Source organism: Alligator mississippiensis, chromosome 3 (assembly GCF_030867095.1).
Source record: "Alligator mississippiensis isolate rAllMis1 chromosome 3, rAllMis1, whole genome shotgun sequence".
NCBI lineage: Eukaryota > Metazoa > Chordata > Crocodylia > Alligatoridae > Alligator > Alligator mississippiensis.
Genome location: NC_081826.1, coordinates 283,742,737 through 283,764,001, shown reverse-complemented (window position 1 = coordinate 283,764,001; position 21,265 = coordinate 283,742,737). Strand labels below are relative to the sequence as shown.

General features: G+C 44.2%; 1 long non-coding RNA gene across 1 annotated transcript; it reads right to left on the bottom strand.

Moving 5' to 3' along the window:
• Positions 1-53: 53 nt before the first annotated feature.
• LOC132249648 (uncharacterized) lies at positions 54-16,563 on the bottom strand. The gene is made up of 2 exons (XR_009461168.1): positions 11,018-16,563; positions 54-434 (listed from the first exon to the last, which is right to left on the bottom strand). It is a non-coding gene; the product is annotated as an uncharacterized LOC132249648 (long non-coding RNA).
• Positions 16,564-21,265: the final 4,702 nt, after the last annotated feature.

The following is a 21,265-nucleotide window of genomic DNA, read 5'->3' as shown; positions in this document are numbered from 1 at the left end:
TTCATTTCAACAGTGAGAAATTATAATTTTAATAATTTCAGTAAGCAAATAAGAAAAATTAGCATTGTATTTATTTCAGTGCTGGGGCCAGTGCACTGTATTTATTTTTCAGTTGTTGCCTTGTATAAAAAAAAACAGATTGACCAAAAAAGTCATTGATTGGCTACTATACAGTGTTTACATTGCATCCTTAGTTTCAATTGCTAATGTAATTACATGTAATCACATGTGATTATGCACTAGTCTGAATGAATGTTCTTTCCATTCACTCAGATGGAGCTTCTTCGAAAGACACTTTCACAAAGGGGGACAGTCTGTTTAGAGCCAGATTCTGACACCATTCCTCTGGTTAAATAGCATCTTGCTCCATGAGTGGTTTCAATTGACTTCATTCTGTTGACTTCAGTGGTACTACTCACGGAGGATTCCTGCACCTGAAAGGGATATTGGAAGGTGAAAATGCAGTAAAACTTTCTTATAAGGAAGTAGTTTTTTCACAGCAAAACATTACTCCGAGGAGAAATTCACTGAAGTCAGAGCTCCAACTGATACACTGTGATGAATTGAAACAATTTGAAATGTATAAGCTACCTACCTATATCCCCACTCTGTTGGAGTTCGGTGTGAGTTCCACCCTTTACTACAGCAACAGTATTTGGATCTGAATCTAGATCTGGGGGGGAGGGGGCCATTCTGATGGGGAGTTTGACTCTGCACCTCTGTACCATTTTCTACGCCAGAAGTAGATTTAGGTCTTCAGCAGGGCTAGTTAGAAAAACTTCAGTAGAATCACTTGCCATTGGAGAATGGAGATCTATCACCAATAAAACACCTCATAAAACTGAAATTTCATTAAGGAGAAAATAGATGAAGAAATGTTCTGATACCATCGAATCATTCTGTTTCAAAGGTTGCAATGATGCACTTGACTTTTCCCTTTCAAAACGATTGCTCGTTTAGAATGTTTGAAATATGCTATTGTATTTTATACTAGAATGTATGAAAAAGTAGAAATTGAAACAGAATACTTCATTTGACCCAGAACAGTCTTTTCCATAGAATATTTTGAAATGTTCTTATTTCAACATAAAGTAGTGCAGTCCTTCCCAGAACGACATTTCCACTCCCCATGCATCTCATCTCTCACTTTTCAGAACCGTGCTTGCCATGATTTCTGTGAGTATGTTTTCTTACGAGGTCAGGGCCCTGTTTCTGTGCCTGCACTTGCAGCTGCAAATATTGTGGGGACAAGCAGCCCAACAAAAGAGAAGGGACCCTTCTGAAACAGGACATTTAATTAGTTGCTAAAAGAAATGAACTTCAAAGTTGTGTTGTTGACACTAGTCCTGAAATGACCTGTTTAGTTTAAACAACTGTTGTCTCCCTTAAAACTGTTCAAGTTCTAATAATGTCATAATGGTACTATGAGGCAGACATGACCTCTCTGAGCGACATGGTGCAGGTACACTCCAATGCTCCGCTTTCTCCACATGAATGGAGTTCTTAAGAATAGGATGTCAGAGGTGAGATCCAGTTTGTTCACCTGAGAAGAGAATTTTGCTCTTGAAAACATACTCTAGTGTCCCAGGGTCGGTTCTATAACTCTACAAAGCAGAAAGAGGGAATGGGTGGTAGGTGAAAAACAAAAATATGACTTAAAATGTACAGAAATAGGAATTAAAAAAAATTGACAAAAGACCATATCATATAATTGATTTTTAAGAAAAATTCCCCATTGATTTTTCAGAACCCCATTGAACATTTCAGAACCATTGATTTTAATGAGGAGTTCTGCTTCAAAATCAATGGCATGATACAGCCCAAAGTAAATTGCTTTTTAGTATCAATATTCTTTGTTCAGGTTTTCTGCAATATAGAAGAGGGTTGGTAAAACAATGTGGTGTTCATAGCTGTATATTCTCCTGTATGTTCGTTCAGTTCTTCTCTTAGTTAGAACCAAAATAATTGGATGCATTATGTAAATTAAAACAGCAGCAGTATTTATGGGGCAGATCCTGTTCTCATGGGCCATATAATTCTGATTTTATGTGGAAGAGAAAAGCTGTTCTCCCTTTAAACTGAGGAAACATGAATCGCTGGTGATAGATGACCCTGAAAAAGAGTCAGTGATCTGATCAATCATGCATGGTGCTGCACTGTTCAGAGGCCAAAGCCAAGGAAGGTCCAGATTTTGTCACTCTTACACTGAGGTGTTAGCACCTAACTCCATAGTGACTCCTGCCTTACTCCATGATGACTCCCATGAAGAATAAGGATGGTGGACTCTGGTTGTGTTTCATTGGTGGGTCAGAGCTAAGGGGTATGGATAGATGAGAAAATGAATGGTGCTCTATGGAGAAGAGGCAGGAGTAGGGAGACCTTGGGTATGCTCTGACTCAGTTTCTCTCTCAGGCAGACTGATGTGGAACTCCTTCAGTTTGTTCCCTCTGGTACATCTTTCTTTTTTCCCTACATGAAGGAAGGCACTAATTGCACTCTTCTGTACTCAAGAGGGGAAATCTCATCTGAATGTGTTACCTTATTAACTAGACTCTTCTTTCCTTTCCCTTGTAGCCTGTATTCCGCCTTGTCTATATCTATCTACATGAATTTATGACAATACAGGGAAAATTTTCATTACTATAACTGAATGAATAGATGGATAGATACAGACAAATGAAAATACATGCAACATGTTATAAGTAATAAATGTGGCTATAAAGCAGTTTGACTTTAAAAGAATCAAATGGAGCCATTTTTTTTGGTTCCAAGGAGAAGGACAATCAGGGCCCTGAACTTATATGGCCCTGTCTTGGGAAGACAGAATATCTACCATGGGATTGTTTGAAAATGGAGATGAATTATGAAAAAGTTACAGGGTTCATGGTATGAATGCTGCTCTAGGGCAGCATTCACTAGGTGAAGTGGACTGTATGCATTCTATCCATAATAGTTGACCTAGGCTTCATACACCTAAGTGATAAGATCTTAGGTCTGATGACCTCAGGACTTTTTTATGTTCTTATTACCATCATGTACTCCCTAAAAACCTCTCTTGCTTCCACTGACCTCAGTGACAAACCTCCAATTGACTTCAGTGAGAGGAGGAGCAGGATTAAATTTATATGTGTGTAACTACATGCATATTTTTTTTCTTGGTGGGTAAAAGCCATCCAACCTATTATGAAGACCTGCAAGAGTATGAGAATATGCATGTATAAACTCACAAAGAAGTGTGAGAATGTAGTACAGGAACTGAGCTAAGATGTTATTTTTTATACTGGGTACAGGTTCATGAAGTAGAAAAACATAAAAATAGAAATGTACATAAAAAACTGAAATGTATGCATATTACATACTTTTTCTTACTTTATATATCTTTATTTCATGTTTTAATTTCTAGCATCTTTTCAGTGAATGCTACATTTAAGTAGGACACATGAAAAGTCATTCTGGCTACCAGCTTAACTGTTTGTTTTAACAGGTGAGTATACCAAAAAGCCAGGGTTGTGAAATATAACTAACTATGAATGGAGATTGCAAAAAGAAATTATCTAGAAAGCAGAATTTCTGTAAATGAATGTGTTTTCATTCTAATGACTATACAGTTCAATGCTTGCTGGAATTGTTTTCACTAAAAAAAACATAAATATTGGAAAAAAAATCTGCCATAATTGTAATAAAGCATTCATTAATTAATGGCCATATTAGAAGTATTATTTATTTTTAGATAGTAAATGTCCACTAAGGGCCAGGATATAATCTCAGGTGAATGGCATGCAAAACTGCACATGTTATGAAATATGTTGCAAGCAAAATTGGCATTCAATCTTGCTCCCATTGAAGAGTCACTGTTAGCTTCAGTGGGATCAGGATTGGTCCCCCGGGCATTATTTAATATGTACCAGATGTGGCCACACATCTGAGATTTGAATGTGGCCTGCAGAGTGTATTGTACATGTAAATATGTTGTCATACTTGTGAACGAGGAACCTGTTTCTTTTTGTAGAGGAATCCTGCATATTTATTGTGACCATAGTTTGTGAAGAAAAATGCAACGATTCATTTTGAATCTCTCAACAATGTTATTGTTTGGTGTGAATGTGCCTGCAACATTGACTCATGTGCCAAAACACAATATTGAATGCATTGTTTTTAAATAAAAAGTTTTATTGTGCATTGGAAATCTGTACAACTCAATAGTGTCTGTTTCTTCCATTCTTTTTTAACTGCTTATAGCCAATAATAATGAATAGCCTGCATTTGACTGCTTTATCTGTGTCATACCTACACTGTACTGAATGCCTTAAATGATTTTAATCAAAAAAGCATTTAATATTGCCCATACTCAGAAATATCCATGGACATATCATACAGTAGTCTGTCTGGGATCTTATTTTATCAAATAACAGTCTATAAAAATGAGTGTTATTAGAGGAGGCCTGGATGCATGAAGAAATTGATAATAGGATATAGAGCTTCTCACTTCAAGGTCATAGATGCTGGTTATCTCTCTAAATGATCGTAGCTCAAAGCTGATATGTATTCAGTCCACCTGAGCCTAGGTGAGCCCACAGGCTACTGTGGTTATGGCACATAAAAGAACAATGGGTCTAGTATCATGTCCAGCTGCCTTTGACCCTCCTGTCCAAATGACCAAGAAGCCATTGAAAGCTGGATCAACTGGGAGCTGCTTTCAACACAAATCAGATGAACTCATGCCTCTAGCTCTGAAGCAAAATAGCTTAACTACTTCATCATGCAACACATCGGTTTAGTGGCAAAATAAGATCCAAATCAAATCAGGAGGTCCATTAATCTCTCCAAATCTAACCAGAAGCCTCCAATTTGATTTGGAGAGATTGGGAGAGATTTGACAACTTGGACATAGACACAGCTTTATATGTTTTTTCTACATAACTCAAGGTACCAGGCAGCTCATGAATGCTGAGATGGTGGGGCAGATGGAGAGTCCCACAGAAGCATGGGGGTGGGGGGCAGCATGCTTGGCAGTGGACCTGGAAATGGACCAGAAGCACTTCCAGTCTACTTCCAGGCCAGCTGCAGAGCACAGGGGGAACCTCCCCCGCCCCCTGGCTCAGCAACTGGTGCCTTCTGGGTCTGGGGGGCACCTGGGGTCACCCCGTGGCTGATCGTCGAGCTGGGGAAGTGCAGGGGAGGGTCCCCCGCACACTCGGTGGTGGATCCGGAAGTGGACCAGAAGTACTTCCAGTCCACTTCTGGGTCCGCCGCTGAGCACGTGAGGACCCCCCCCTCCCAACACACACACACACACACTTCATCCACCCCAGCATCTCAGCATTTACAAGCCATGCCTGGTACCTCAAGGTACATAGAAAAAACATATAAAGCTGTGTCTATGGCCGAATCACTGATTCTCAAAATCAGAATTGAATCTTCAGATTTGGATTTCACTGAATCAAATCGAGACAGTGATCCAAATCAGTGAATAGAATTGCTGGAGCTGGAGCTGGGGCTACTGCGCAGCCGGGCAGTGCCTGGGGCTTGGGGCCTGGGGCGCAATGCATGGCCACAGGGCATTGTTGGGGAATGGGACAGGGGTGCAGGCAGCTCATCTGGGGGGTGAGGACTGCTCCCCACTGCTACGCACACTCCTGGGGGCCGGGACAGACCCTTCCTGCACCTACTTCATAGATAGAGGAAAGATTTCAAGCACAGGAGCTGTGAGGTATATTCTGCATTTCTCTAGTTAGATTCCCAGCCCATCTGATTAATCCTTAATAGAGATCCATTGTTGTCTTGTTCAAAAAGAACCAAACATCATTTCAATCTTAGGAAAGGCCCTGTGAAAGAGCACAGGGCATGTCTTCTCTTCTACAGCTTAAAACAATAGGGTTTCTCAATTCGCAGGGGATGATAAAACTGATATGGAAATAATCCAGCTCCGGACTTTGTTCCACTGCTTTGCTCTCGACTGCTCTAGGTAGTGGGTTTACAACCACCTAATCTCTCCCAGGTTTGCAAATCATATCTCTACAACTGAAAAACTATGTTAAATCATCAAGAGATAAAATACGTAGTCTGGGACTCAGACCTCCCAACTAGGTGCCACAACCACTAAAATAGAGTTCTGAATTCTCTATCCTCTCACTCCCTGTTTCATACAGGGGAAATATGGTCCATTTCAGCTGCAGGCTGGAGGGAACAGCTCCATAGACCAGATATTCTCCAGTGACCAGACGTTTGATGTCCCTGCTGTAGTTCAACTGCAGCCAGTGCAGAGTGGTTGTTATATGTTTTATATAGTTTAAATTAATTTTATATTCATTTGGTCTGGTTTAAAATTTCTACTTTATCAGAAAAGCAAACCTTGAAAATGAATTTATACATAATGACAATTATGCACAGCAGTAACATACTACTGTAGATGTGCATATGTCTATATTGTTAATATACAAACCTGCCATAAAAACAAAATAGAGCAAATCATATTTTCAAGCCATCAGAATGCATTTTTATAGGTAAAAATTTCAACCAGACTGTGCACCCTCAAGCATTTGCAAATGTCTAATCCCCTAGTTTAGATGTGGAATCAGACACAAGGTGTGGTCAGATAAAACAATTACACTTCTATAATGAAGGTAGACTTACTGCTTGGAAATTCCTGTCAGGTGATGCACTCTGTTTCATTACTACCCTATGATAAGCACAGAAACCAGTGCACCTTACACCAGAAGGGGTGAGCTGCTAAGTAACCATGGTTAAACTCCCCCTTACTCTGGTGTGGGCCAGGAGCAGTAGGAGTTAAAAGCCTGCAAGTCTCAAGTTCTGTGGGAAGCAACAGCGTGCATCAGAACATTTTATATCTATTCATAACATTCTGAGAGGAACAAAATCCGTACAAACTGGTAGGGGAGATAAAGAAAACATGTAAGATGATACAGCAAAACCCACTATGTTCCTGGGAAGGTATGCAAAAATGTTGTAATTAAATGAGTTCATTAATCAGGAAATTGTAAGGTGCATGGCACCACACGTTTGATCACGTGCGGGCAATGATATGGGTTTGATGTAAGCATGTTTAATGTATAAAAAGAGTAAAATAGAAATGCACTTTGGATTTATGTTCAACGTTGCACTATCCCTGCTGTCAGCCAGCCTGAACACCAGGCTAATAATAAGAATAAAGGCTACACTAAGCTTATACTCACTGAATAACTGCTGCATGCTTATTCAAACTGTGTGTAGTAGGACCCAATCCTCTAAACCAACAACAGGTGGGCTACAGTGAACAGATTAAACAATTATGATGGATCAGCCTGAAGTGCATAAGTTCTGCCCCTTCATTGCAATTGTACTTTCTGTCCATACCCCTGTGCCTTACTTTGCATTTGCAAATAATTTTATCTGCAGTTTCTGTCACTCAGCAGTGGAGTCAGAGTCTAGATCAGGTACAAAAACTATATTGGTCTTAAAATATCTGAGTCAGGTCATGAGGTTATAACACCATACATATCAATATCTGAAGTAATCAATTCCAGGCCAGTATGAGGTACACAAATAGTAATCACGAGGAGTCGCTGCTGGGCGCCATTAATTAGTAATCTCCTAAGCACTACCTGACTTCTACTAAGATAATGGAACTATTAAGTCCCTAGGGTTTAATTGTGTGGTTTGCATACATGCGCACAAACACACACACATCATAAAAGACTATATATATATATTAGGTATAATCTTACCTACATAACCTTCTAACCCTGCATTTTTTGGCCTTTAAGATATATGTATTAGGCAGATCCTCAGCTAGTGTGAATGGTCGTAGCTCCATCAAAGTCAATGGAGCATCTGTCTAAATATCCCTCTATGCCAAGCAGTTGCCTTCAAATACACACATCCGTTCTTGTCCCTTTTCTGTTCTGGACCCTAGAAATGTCTTTTTCTCCAACCACCACTCTAGCATCCCTGAGTCTCAGACTGGATTTTCTTTTCAGCTCGTTTTAGGATAATATTATTTGGCAAGAGGCCTGTAGCCTGAGGGGGCTTCAGGGGTGGCTGTGGTGCCCCCTGGTGGGCAAACAGCTACTGCCTTACTCTAAATCTAGGTACCCTCTCTTCTGCTCTCTCCTGCCATGCCTTGATGTAATTTTTAGCTTGTTAAATGGAAGCTGCCTAAGGGTCCTAGAACAAACCCTCATCATTCCTTCGCCAATGAGTCCAATGACTCAGGAGAGACCAGCGAGGGACCACAAGGAAGGAGCTTCAAAGAGCTGGCAAGAGCTGAGCCAGTGGCGGGAGCAGTTGCCCCAGAAGAGCTTGAAGGAGGAGGACCTGCAGGCATCAGTTGGACCCTCAGCGGCACGGCATGTGGCCAGCAGGAGAGGCTTCCTGCTGGGCTTCAGGATCCCCTACGAGAGGCTGTGGCCAGCAGGAGAGGCTTCCCGCTTCAGCAAGGATCTGAGCAGTGACCTGAGGGGTTCCCAGCTCAGCTTCCAACTCCTCCAATTAGAGACTAGGCAGCTCAACGTGAGGCCAGGGCTCCAGGGAGGTCAAGATCCCTAGCAACTTAAAGCAGTACTAGCACTGGGGGCTGTGTGGCAGTGTTCCTGTCTACCATGTGGGAGATCTGAGTTCAAGTCCCAGTTTTAGTGACTTGGGGTGAGTGAGCTAACAAGGAGATATTCCTCTTGCAGTGGAAAGGGGCCATTGTGTTTTCTCCCTTTCCAAGTACCTAGGCCCTATACTTCTTTGTCCTTTGACATTTTGTATTTTGTGCCTTTTTATATTTCCCCAACCAGTATTGTTTGCTCTGCTGTTTGTGTTTTATATCTTGTTAACGCTGTCTTTTGTCAATGATTGTAAGTGTCTAACCTTTGTTGAATCCTGCCCCCTTGGGACATTGTAGTGTCTACTTTACCCCCTGATAATGCCTGTTATGTTCCCAGTATTGTTCCCTCATTAAAAGGTATATGTTTAAGTCCCCAGTGGTGGTCTGGCTCTGCTCTATAGGGGGAGGACAGTCCCTACACCTCCCACAGCACTTGTACACCTGCTTTGATCCCTTCAGTTGGAGAGGGGGTACCTCTTGGAGTACCGCCCAGGTTACTCTTCCTACTGCCCACACAGACCCTGCTCTGCAGTTGGCACTTCTAGCCTATAACTCCCTCTGGTAGCCAGTTCTACTGCTGCCCCTCAAACACAATCTTTCCCCATCTGGGGAACCTCCCTGGGCAGTTTCTCTCTGCTGAACTTTTGGTGAACTATGGGCCCAATTTTGACCTTACTTGCATTGGGATAAATCAGGATCCATAATCAACCAAAATCTACAGAGTATAAAACCAGAGTAACTGAAAATGGACCCAGGATCAATGACCGTACTTGCTGAAGTTCTAGTCCTTTGGGAACTCTAACTACCTGCCAGTATTTAAATCCGTCTGAAAGACATACCCGCTTGAGCTGACTTTTTCTTAATTTGTTCTGCTACATAAATTGCCTTGAGGAGTTTGCATGATCTTCGCTATATAAATGCAAGTGACTAATTGAATGGTTAGACATGTATTTTATAACTGTGCACTTCAGGGACTCTTTCTGCCCCATACTCTAAAACCACACACATCTGCATAAAACTGATGGTTAGCACTGGCCTATTAGATGTGTGTGTGCATGTTAGGCACATGGCTAATGATTTGTATAATCAGTTATTAACATTTGAAAACTGCTTTAGGATGCATTAGAATTTGTGACATGAATGTAAAAAACCATTATCTAGGATATGTCTATGGCTCCATTCCTATAGTCTGTAAGAACTTAGAATCATAGAAAATTAACATTGGAAAGGACCTCAGGAGGCCATCTAGTCCAACCACCTGCTCAAAGCAGGGCCATCCCCAACTAGATCATCCCAATCAAAGCTTTGTCTAGCCAGGTCTTAAAAAACTCCTGGATGGAGATTCAACCACCTCTCTGGGTAACCTGTTCCGGTATCTTACTATCCCCCAGTAAGAAAATTATTTCTAGTATGTAACTTAAACTTCCCTTGCTGTAACTTGAGACCATTGCTCCTTGTTTTGTCATCTGCCACCACTGAGAACAGTCCAGCTCCATCCTCTTTCAAATCCCCCTTTAGGTAGTTAAAGGCTGCTATTAAATCCCCTCTCAGTCTCCCCTTCACTACACTAAATAAGCCTAGTTCCCTCAGTCTTTCCTCATAAATCATGTGCCCCAGCCCCCTCACCATTTTTGTTTCCCTCTGCTGAACCCTCTCCAATTTGTCCACATCCTTTCTATAGTGGGGAGCCCAAAACGGAACACAGTACTGCAGATGTGTCCTCACCAGTGCTGAATAGAGAGAAATAATCACTTCCCTTGACCTACTGGCAACAATCCTACTGATGCAGTCCAGTATGCCATTAGCCTTCTTTGCAATAAGGGAACAATATCGGCTTATATTCAGCTTATTGTCCACTGTATCCCCCAGGTCGTTTTCTGCAGAGCCGATGCCCAGCCAGTCAGGCCCCAACCTAAGATTGTGCTATACTAAGTGCTGGACTTTGCACTTGTCCTTGTTGAACTTCATGAGATTCCTTTTGGCCCAATCCTCCAATTAGTCTAGGTCACTCTGAATCCTAGCCCTACCCTCCAGTGAATCTACTACTCCCCCAGCTTGGTGTCATCTGCAAACATGCTGAGGGTGCAGTCTGCCATCTTCGAGGTCATTGATGAAGACATTGAATAAAACTGGCCCCAGGACTGACACCTGGGGCACTGTACTTGATACCAGATGCCAACTAGATATTGAGCCCAATGTCTCAGGGGATTACTATTCTCTAAGCCCAGTGCTCCAGCCAGTTTTCTACCCATCTTAAAGTCAATTCATCCAGACTGTATTTCCTTAGCTTGCCTGTGAGAATGTTGTGGGAGACCATATCAAAAGCCTTGCTTAACTTAAGGTATACCACATCCACTGATCTCCCTACATCCACAGAACCAGTCACCTTATCATAGAAGACAATCAGGTTGGTCAGGCATGACTTACCCTTGGTGAATCCATGCTGACTGTTCCTAATCACCTTCTTCTCCTCCAAGTGCTTAGAAATGGATTGATTCCTTGAGGATCTGCTCCATGACTTTTCCAGGGACTGAGGTGAGACTGACTGGTCTGTAGTTCCCTAGGTCCTCCTTTTCATTCTCATTCTTAAATATGGGTGCTATGTCTGCCCTTTTCCAGTCATCCATGACTTTTCCTGATCCCCGTGAGTTTTCAAAGATGATGGCAAATGGCTCTGCAATCTCATCAGCCAACACTTTCAGCACCTTGGGTGCATCCCATCTGGCCCCATGGACTTGTATATGTCCAGCTTTTCTAAATAGTCCCTAACCTGTTCTTTTGTCACTAGTGGCTGTTTACCTCCTCCCCAAACTGCTGCCCAGTGCAGTAGTCTGGGAGCTGACCTTGCCTGTGAAGACTGAGGTGAAAGAGGCATTGGGCACTTCAGCCTTTTCTGCATCCTCTGTCACAAGGTTGCCTCCCCCATTCAGTACAGGACCCACACTTTCCCTGATCCTCCTCTTGCTACTAACATACTTGCTACCAACACCTTCATATTCCTTAATCCAGGATATCAAACAGATTGGCCATTGGTTGTGTTGTCTGGCCTACAGGGCTCTCAAGGAGACCAGGAATTCAGAGAGAAGGTAAGTAGGGACAGGGCCCATCACTGGAATCCAGGGTACAGGGCCCCATTGGGAGTGCACGTCGGTGTCGGGGGGTGAGTGACAGCTGCCTTAACCCCCACAATCACCACCACTTGCCCCATCACTACCGAAATGTCTGGATCCAGCCCACAAGCTGCCCCACTGTCCAGATCCAAACCCGATGCCTAGGAGAATTTGACACCCCTTCCCTAATGTACTTATTCTCCTGACACCCCAGTGGTGCCTGAAAGTCCTATTGTCCCCAGCTTACAGAAAGGGAACAGAGGCAAAACAGCAAACTGACTTGCCCAAGACCATATAGGAAAGCTATTGCAGGAAACGGATGTGATTCTGGTGTAGAACAGCAATATTGTTCCTGAGCATAGTCTCACATTTCATATTCCAACAGAGGTTCCAGAGTCTCTTCAACGGCTTCAGAGACAAATTCTGGGGGGAAAAAATATATATCTTATATTGCCTACTGCTGTTTTGGAGCTTACAGTACAATCAAAGTGAAAATTAAGTGACAGAAGAAAGACTTGGGAGAAAATCGTTGTCACCCCACCAAGTGAAACTCACTGTAGAGCAATGGACCCACACAAGGTCAAACACATCATCTATGTCCTTGTTTAACCTGATCCAGCTCCCACTCAGGTCAATGAAAAGATTCCCACTGGCTTCAGGAGGAGCTGGATCAAGCCATTTGACACAAACGCTGTTGAAAAATATTCAAAGAAAATATTTATAAAAGTCTGTTGAAAGCAAGGGCAGAAAGCCCTCTCTGCTAACGCTATCTCCTAGTTGCTGTTTTAGCAATAAAAGCCCTCCCTTCCCTGCCTTTTCAAAAATCCCATATTTATACATGTGAGGCATGCAGACATGTCGAGTAGAAATAATATGCCCCTGGGTTTCCCCATGTACAGGCAGCAACATTTCAGGAGCTTTTCTTCCTGTGAAGTTGGGGGAAGCCAGCAGATTTTTTCAATGCAAAGGCCAGGCTGTATTCTTCATACATCAAATGCTCCTGCTGAAGTCAATGGGACCTTTAAGTGCAGAAGGAAATAGCAAGATTAGGCCTCTGGCATCCAATAGGGGAAAAAAATAAAGGCTAAGAAATCCAGTAGAGAAGGAAACAAAATGGGATGAATGGGGAAAATATAGGAGTAACCAAGTCAGACCTGGTTAGTCCCAGGATGTCCATCAAATCCTGTTTGCTGCCTCAGGCATTGTCCAACACCTGATGTTTCAGAGGAAGGAAAGATAAAGAAATTGTACTATAACTATCAGTTGGCTAGGAGGGCGGGGGGCAGGGGGGCAGGGAAATCCTCCTTACATGGGAGGAAAAAGGAAGGGGATGAAGAGAGAAAAAGGTAATAAAGGGATGGGTTCCCCAGCTCCTGCAAAAGCAAGAAAAAAACCTCTGGCAGATTCATCCAGGCAGCAACAAAAACCCCTCTTCCCATGCAGCAGCACAAAGCTTGTTAGAGTCTCCTTATTCTGGGTTGAAAACATCACTTCCTTCCTGCCTTGCCCTATGCTCACTGTTCGTGATGCTAGTAATGCTACCAATGTGCTGAGGAGCTTTATTGACTAGAAACCCTGGACCATGTTTTTAAACATGGCCAGTCAGAACACAGGCTGGGTACTGGAGCAGCTGATTCTGAGTCAATGTCTCAGAAATATAGATGGGTTCATACTGCCCTTACATAAGGCAAGTATCACAATTAGGCCCTAAGTATGGATGGATAAACTAGTCCCTAATGGCTTATCTACACAAGGAAGCGTAACATATATTGACTAACACAATGCTAAGCACAATTTAGCAGTCAACATAGACAAAGATTGTCACATTTACCATCATGTCAGCTGAGCAAACTATAATGCAAGTGACACTTCTGTGTAGGGTTTTGCTTCCTTTATTGTTGCTTAAGGAGAACTCAGTGGATGGCCTTCCAGAAGCCCCTGCTGTACCTGTAGTACTTTTGGGAATATCATTAAATCAATATCAGTACTTTGAAAAGACTGCAGTGTCCACTTTGGGGACATAGGGAAGCGTCACTGGTTAAGCCACCATTTTTGTAGGACCTATAATTTTTCATCCCAATGGTAGTTGTTACCACCCATGCCCACAACCACGTGAGAACACATGGCAAAAATCTGTCTCTTAGCACAGATCATTGAAGTCAATTGACTTAAAGCATAGAAAGATCAAAGAGCATGTTTTTCGTTAAAACTGAAATAATCCATCATATCTGCCATTAATCTCAGATCTGCCTCTTGAAGTATAAAAGAAGATATGAGCACTCTGCTTGCATCAACTAACTACAGACCATTACAAAAAAATTGGATGTTTCTCCAAACTAAGGATGGGAAATAGTTGGCATCGTGATCCTGAGGAGAAATTTCTTGAGGTATAGCTCTTCAGAAATAAAAAAGTGCCCAGAACCAACAATGTAAAGGAAGCACGGTTAAATCTGTTTTTTTTTACTAAAGTGTTTTCTTTCATTTAAATTATGCAGCATGTATTATTATAGTTCTACCAAACTACGGAAGAAACCTTCTTAATCATCTTTTGAAAAAAGTATTTGTTTGCAGTCTGCAGAAGCAGAACAATTCAAGCGTCTTGCTACAAATTCACAAGAGTGAACTCAACCCCTGCTCCAGACTTGTGCAAAAAGCCCTCCCTTCAACTCCAGCTATAAATAGGTACCTGGTCATCGGGACTGGGGAGACAGGTGTCTGGATGTGATGCTAGTCACCTTTGTATGCAGTTGGTCCAAAACTTGATGCACTTTACCTTTTCTAGCTGGATGAACTGTTAGCCTTGGAAGAACTGTTGACCTCTTGTCTGTAGAAGAACACGCAGGGACTGTGAGTACCTAGTTAACTAAGAAAACAAGTATTTATAATGTTGCAGCAGGTCAAGTATATTTTTAGCATTCAGACAAATAATTCACGTTTTGATAACAAAGCTAAGGTCTTCAATCAACTTGTTCTTTTTATAGGAACTCATGAGTATTATTGACTTAGTGGCCTTAAGTTAATCACAGTTTTATAATAGTCTTAATTTTCATGCAAATATTATGCCATATGCTCTGAATGAGGAAATCATCCCAATGAAATAAATCCCTTATACTCATGCTTTGTGAGAGAGCAATCCCACTGCGGAAGCTGAGAATATTATTCAGGGAAGAGAATATTTGATCTGAGTCATCCCCCAACCACAGTGGTTTTCATTTGTGGTGATGGTAATTAGCACAAACTAGAAGTCACAATCTCTTCCTGAGATTTCCTTAGCTTTCTACAATGCCTCATTGCCAAAAGTCATCATGTTTTCTATTCCCATGTCATCATGTTTCCATGAGCAGTCTGTGTTGAAGTCCATTGCTTCTCAGACAAAATCTGGGATTGATGCTGTCCTCATATCTATTTTAATGTTGTTGGATCTGTGGAGCTTTACAGCTCAGCCCCCTCATATGGTGAGCTGCTGTCTTGTTAGGCTTTCCTTGAGAGCACTGTGGCATGGGGGAGGGAGGGCAGGGGAAGTCCCATACTACAGAACTCCTCCCCAGCTCCACAAGACAAAGTCTCAAAAAAGTGTTTGTCAAACAGAGAGGAAGAAGCCTGGCCCCACTGAAGTCAACTGGGAGTACACAATGGGGCCAGGATTATCTCCAGGGAAGCCATGTGGATAAGCATGGGTTGGCTAGCTAGCTAGCTAATGCTCTAACAGGCGTTGACGCCTCTTATTCAGATATTAAATAGAGTAATTATTGGCTCTCTGCATGGAGCCCCTAATTGTTATCCTAAGCGATTAAAGCTTTTTGCTTTCTGCCGAACAACTGAGGATGAGCTGCCTTTTTCCTGGCAGTCATACCAGGGCACAATTTGAGAACAGAATGTCACCCTTGCTCTTAGGTACTGAGAGTGGGAGATTAGAAATCTCTCCCAGCACATACAATGTGCATAAAGTAAACTTTGTGGTGGTGTGTGGCCATAGATATTAATGTAATGAACACCACGGATTTTTATTGAAAGGCTGATTCTTCACTAATATCAAAGTTTTGTTTTAATGCAATAAAATTATTGATGCTGTTGTTCTGGTTTTTCTAGTTTCTTTTGTTCTTACTACAAATCAACCTTATTTATTATTAATACTTGTTTCTGGTCACAAGTATCTATTATTTATCAATAACAAACTGAAGTGTAGGGGTAGTGAATTTTTAATCCAACAGAAATCTATATAAAGATAATACTTTTTGATGGTGAGTCTTGAGCACTTTCCTTAACCTCCTAGTTAAGGAGTTAATGCATTCATTTTCCTTCTCCCTGCTGTTTTCCTGAAATGAGAGCCCCATGCTAATACAAAGGCCAGTGCTGACCAGGCCTGGAGGTGCTGACCTTTGCTTCCCTCTGCCCTGGAGTCGGGGCGGAGGAGGAGAATCTGGCAGTCCATGGATCAAGCAACCTCATTAGATTGCCACCTCGGAAATGCAGCAAAGAGCCCTGAGCACAGCTCAATGCTTCCATTCCCATCCTGCCCCTCCTTTTCCAGAGACAGGGGGATATTCCCACTAAGGGTGACAATTTGACTGACATGAGTGGGGGGGGGTTATATTTGGAAAGAAACACCCCCTTTATCCAAGCACCCTAACCACTGGGGATTTTTATACAGCTGCTGTGAATATCTCACAGCGTGCTAAGATCGATCTCAAAATTTCTATTGCGGACAGCAGTTCCTGATTTGAAACTGAACACATCTGTTTGTTGTTCATTCTCTCTGCTTACATATATGTAGGCATAAAGCTATATATATTACACACACACAAACACACACATATGTGTATGATTTTAGCTCTCTTTCTCCAAGCCAGAGACCTTTCAAATATAATCTTTTCAGTATATACACAGATATATCTGGGTGTGTATGTAGCTGTGTATTCCTAAATGTGTTTGTATATAGATAGAGATAGTTGTTTTCAGTCTGTTTGCAGTCTATATATATATATATATATATATATATATATATATACTTATCTCTCTCTCTCTCTATATATAGATATAGATATCTATCTGGGGTTGTATCTAGTTGTATGATTCTTGTGTTTACCTCTGTCTCCCTGTCTCTCTCTCAAGAATGGATATTTTAATATAAAACACATCAAGAATCATGTAGCTACAAGCAACCCCAGATATATAGATGTAAATACACACACACATACATACTACACACACACATACATACGCACACCTACATACACACACATACATATCAAGGAACACACAGCTGGATACATGCCCAGACATATCTGTGTATATGAAAAGATTATATTTGAAAGGTTTCTGTCTTGGAAAGAGAGAGTTAAAATCGTACGTGTGTGTAATGTTTTTATGCCCACATATATGCACATATATACACACACACACAAACTTTATAGTGTGTGTATGTATATGTGTATGTGTACGTATAAACACACACACATCAAGGATTACACAGCTAGATACATACCCAGATATATGTATGAGTACGGTATAGTATACCAGTATACATCTACATACACACCCAGACATCTATCTATCTATCTATCTATCTATCTATCTATCTATCTATGTGTGTGTGTGTATCCAGTTGTATCATGTGTTTGATGTGTTTATATAAACAACAGGGATTAAACAGCTAAACACGCAAATATATAGATATAGATTATTGTTGTGTTCATACCATATACACATGGACCTGTGACACTTGTAACAGGCCTTGTCACTCTGCAATTGGGCTTGATTCATCAGGCACCTGACTAGACCTCCTACACCAAGATCCAGAGGATGGATGGTTGCCCACAGTATATATATAGGTAATACATATATAAGATATATAGGCAATATAAGCACCTAAATGTATGTATGTATGTCTCTAGGTGTATAATCCCGGATGTTTGTATGTGTCCACCCCGGAGTCCAGAGCTGGGCACACACACACACACACACACGTATGGCAGGAAGGACAAGCAGCAGCGCGGCTGGTCCGGGCAGAGCTCTCCGTGCGGGTCCTGCTCCAGGGGCTCGGTCCGGGGGAGCAGCGGGGGGCGGGCGCCAATCGCCTTGCGCTTCTCGGGTGAATTTTGCCGGAACGAAATCCCCGCGGGCGCCTGCTGCCCGGGCCCCGCGGCGGGAGAGACGCTGCCCGTGCCCGTGCCCGCCCCGCTGCAGAGAGCAGGGGCAGCCCCGCCGCCCGCCGCCCGCCCCCTGCCTCCTGCCCCTCCGTTGTGCTCGGCTGCCGTCGGAAGCGGGTCGGGCGCGGGCTGCCGGAGCACAGAGCGCGCCAGCAAGCCCGGGCCGGCCCGCTGCAGCCGGGGGGTGCCCCGAGTGCCTGCTCCCGGGGTCTGCAGGGGGTGCCGGGTGCCCAGGGAGCAGAGCCCGGGGCAGCTCGGGGCCGTCCGCTCCGGCCGGATGTCAGCCCCTCTCCCACCATGGACGGGCAAGCTGCGGGTCACGGCGGAAGGGAGCAAGACTTGGCTTTAAAAGATATAATAGTGAGGATGAGGATGATAATATTAATGTAGAAAGTAGCATTAAATATAATATCCGTCTATTAATGAATAGAATAGAATAGAATAGAATAGAATAGAATAGAATAGAATAGAATAGAGCAGACAGGGCCGGCCGCGACCACGTCCTACAATAAATGCCACGTCCTACAATACAGCCCCCTTCGCACTGCATTTGGTTCAAGGGTTGCTGCGGGGTCGCAGGGCCCGGCCCAGCCCCGCGCTGCCTGCCGCACAGCCCGGGCCTGGGCAGCTCGGAGCTCCGGGGGCTGGATGGTGCTTCCTGGCAGGGCCCGTCCACAGCCGCCCTTCTGCAGCCCTTCCCCGCCCCCGGCTCGGCCCGGCGGGCAGGCACCGGAGCCCGCCGTGGCGCTGGCGCTGGCGCTCGCCCCGGGAAGGGGCAGCTCCGGGCCCGGACAGCAGCGCGGGCAGAGCGAGGAGGCAGGCGCTTCCCCGCCGTCTCCCGGCTAAATCAGCTGCAAGTTTTGCCTCCCCCCTGCAAAGGGCACGGGCAGATTTCATGCCTAACTTGAGCCGAACAAAGGGGCCTCGCGCCGCTGTTCTTCATCTCCAGGAGAGCCCGGGGGAGAGGGGAAAGCAGCTCCGGAGCCGGGGCGCGGAGGCCGCGAGCTCTGCCGGGGCGCCCGCAAACCCTTGGAGAGCAACAGATGCCAGACGCGGTGCCAGGCCGCCGGCCCCTGCCCCCGCCGGCCGCGGAGCAAGGCTGAGCCGCCGGGAAGGCCGGCTGGGGGCCGGCAGGGCAGGTGGCTTTTCATCCCGCTGCACCTGCCCCCGCCCGGCAGTGAACGGGGGCCACTGAAACACAAGCACAATTAGGAAGTTGTGAGCATCTCCCCTGAAGCTCCAAACCTTCATCCCAAAAGGAAGGGGCCTGTCCAGCTGCCCGCCCGGCTGGGTCCCCGCAGCCAGCCCGCCTCTTCGTCCCCTTCTCACACGCCGCTGAGCTGGCTTCGTGCCCCTCTCCCCTCCCGCTCTCCTTTCCTTTGCCCCCTTTTTTCTTTGTTCCTTTCTCTTCTACTTCGCCTATTTCTTTTTTCTTTGTCTTTGTTCAGCTTTTCTTCCCCCCCACCCCTTCCCTCCTCTTTCTTTTTTCTTTCTTTCTTTCTCCTCGTCTCGACTTCGTCCTTCCTTTTCCATTTGCTTCTCTTTTCTTTTCCTGGCCCGGGCTGCGCTCAGTGACCAGAGCAAGCTGAGCTCTCTGCGATCCCGCCCCAAAGGTGACACTTTCACCTGGGTCACAACAAAATTTTTTAAAAAAGAGAGAGAGAGAGAGAAAAGAAACTGGATGCCCCCTTCAAAAAAAAACCCAAACAAAAAAACCAACCAAAGCTACTTATCAGGGCCCGAGATCAAAGGCACAGAAACACAAGGACAGCGCTGCACCGAGTTATTTGCCCTCTGCGTTACTGATTAAAATTGGGGGGGGGGGGGCACTGCAGGGCACTGGGACGAGACAAACTTGGTCCCGATGCAGGCGGGAGGCACAGCGGCGCGGAGCAGGGCCCGGGGAGCCTGGATCCCCGCTCCCAGCTTCTTCCTCCCTGATTCTCCCCTTTTGCTCCTCGTGCCCCCCACCTCCCTCCGTGGCAGAACCACTTGGGCTACTTTCAGCTCTGTCTTCCCCCATTTATCACCCTCCCCCCCCCGCCCCCCCAGGTGCTGGCAAAATCCCACCGGCGGCTTTAGGAACCTCCCTGGGGGCACAACGGGGAAAAAAAAGGGAACCCACCCTTTTGGCTAAAGAGACGATCCAGCAGAGATCAGGGCTAGAGCTGGCCGGGGGCTGGACGCACGTTTGTCTGTGCCGGACTGGCCTTATTTATGTACTTCGCCTTTGAACGGTTAACCCCGGGCACCCCGAGCCTCCCTTGGACATCGTGTGCGTGCCTGCAGGGATTTGTGCACCCACACATACAGCCCTATGCCAGCTATTTTTCACTCTAGTTCCCCGGGTAAATAATAGCCCAGGGGTTAAAAGGAAGCCCTGCATTTGCCTGTAGAACTGGGATCCTGCCTCTCCTAAAAACCGCTCCCCTGCAATATGGAAATTGCATTTGTTTTCAGATGACTATAAATGCTTGAGGCCTTTCTTGGAAAGCCCCCACTATTCACTGGCTAGGAATAAAACGCCCGCATTCCTTACAAAGCAGCCCCAGAAACTTTCCACCTAACCCACAGTAAGAGGAGGAGAAAGGAAGAAGACGGACTTACCCCGGAATGGATGCTTACGTTGGGGAAGGGGGACTTTGGGGGAAGGTATCTGTATGGGAGCTGTACAGACAGATGCAATTCATAGGCGAAGCTGATTGCCAGTAACGCTATAGATTAGCATGGGGTCTTTGCTGCACACGGATGCTGATCAATACCCCTGCACTCACATGCCAGATGGTTTTGGTGAGGACAAAAATGAAATAGTTCAAATCAACTCACGACGATTATGCCTTTTTTGTGCCTCTCTGAATCAGCCTATTTGGAAAATAAATGTGTTTCTGCGGGTTCGACATGCAAAGGACGAGGCACGTCTGAGTCCTGGGAAAATGGCTCATTCTCTCCCATAGATTTTCTGTGCTCGCCTCTGTGTGTTCACGGAAATACTCCCCCGGCCGTGTGAAAACACCTGAATGGAGAGATTTTTTTTTTAAATTTGTAAATATTTCCACTTGCTGATTAATTTGTCTTAATCGTGTTTGTTTTTCGCCAACATTTATTTTCTCATATTTTTAATATAACTGATCAAATAAATATAGGGCTTTTCTCCCTCTGTCATGATTTTTTATTTGAAAAAATTAGTAAAACATGCCACACCTGTTTTTTTTAATTTATTCATAAAATCTATAACTTTCTAATATCTCCCTTCGGCACATGTTATCCAGCCTCGGCTTCTTCTGTGTCGTATTTGAAGGAGAATAGTAGAGTGAATTGTGTTGTAACACTGCAGCAAACTATCCCAGACAGGATGGCTTGACTAAATCATATTAAAGAACAAAAATCTGCCGCTCCCCGGTCTCATCTTCCGCAGG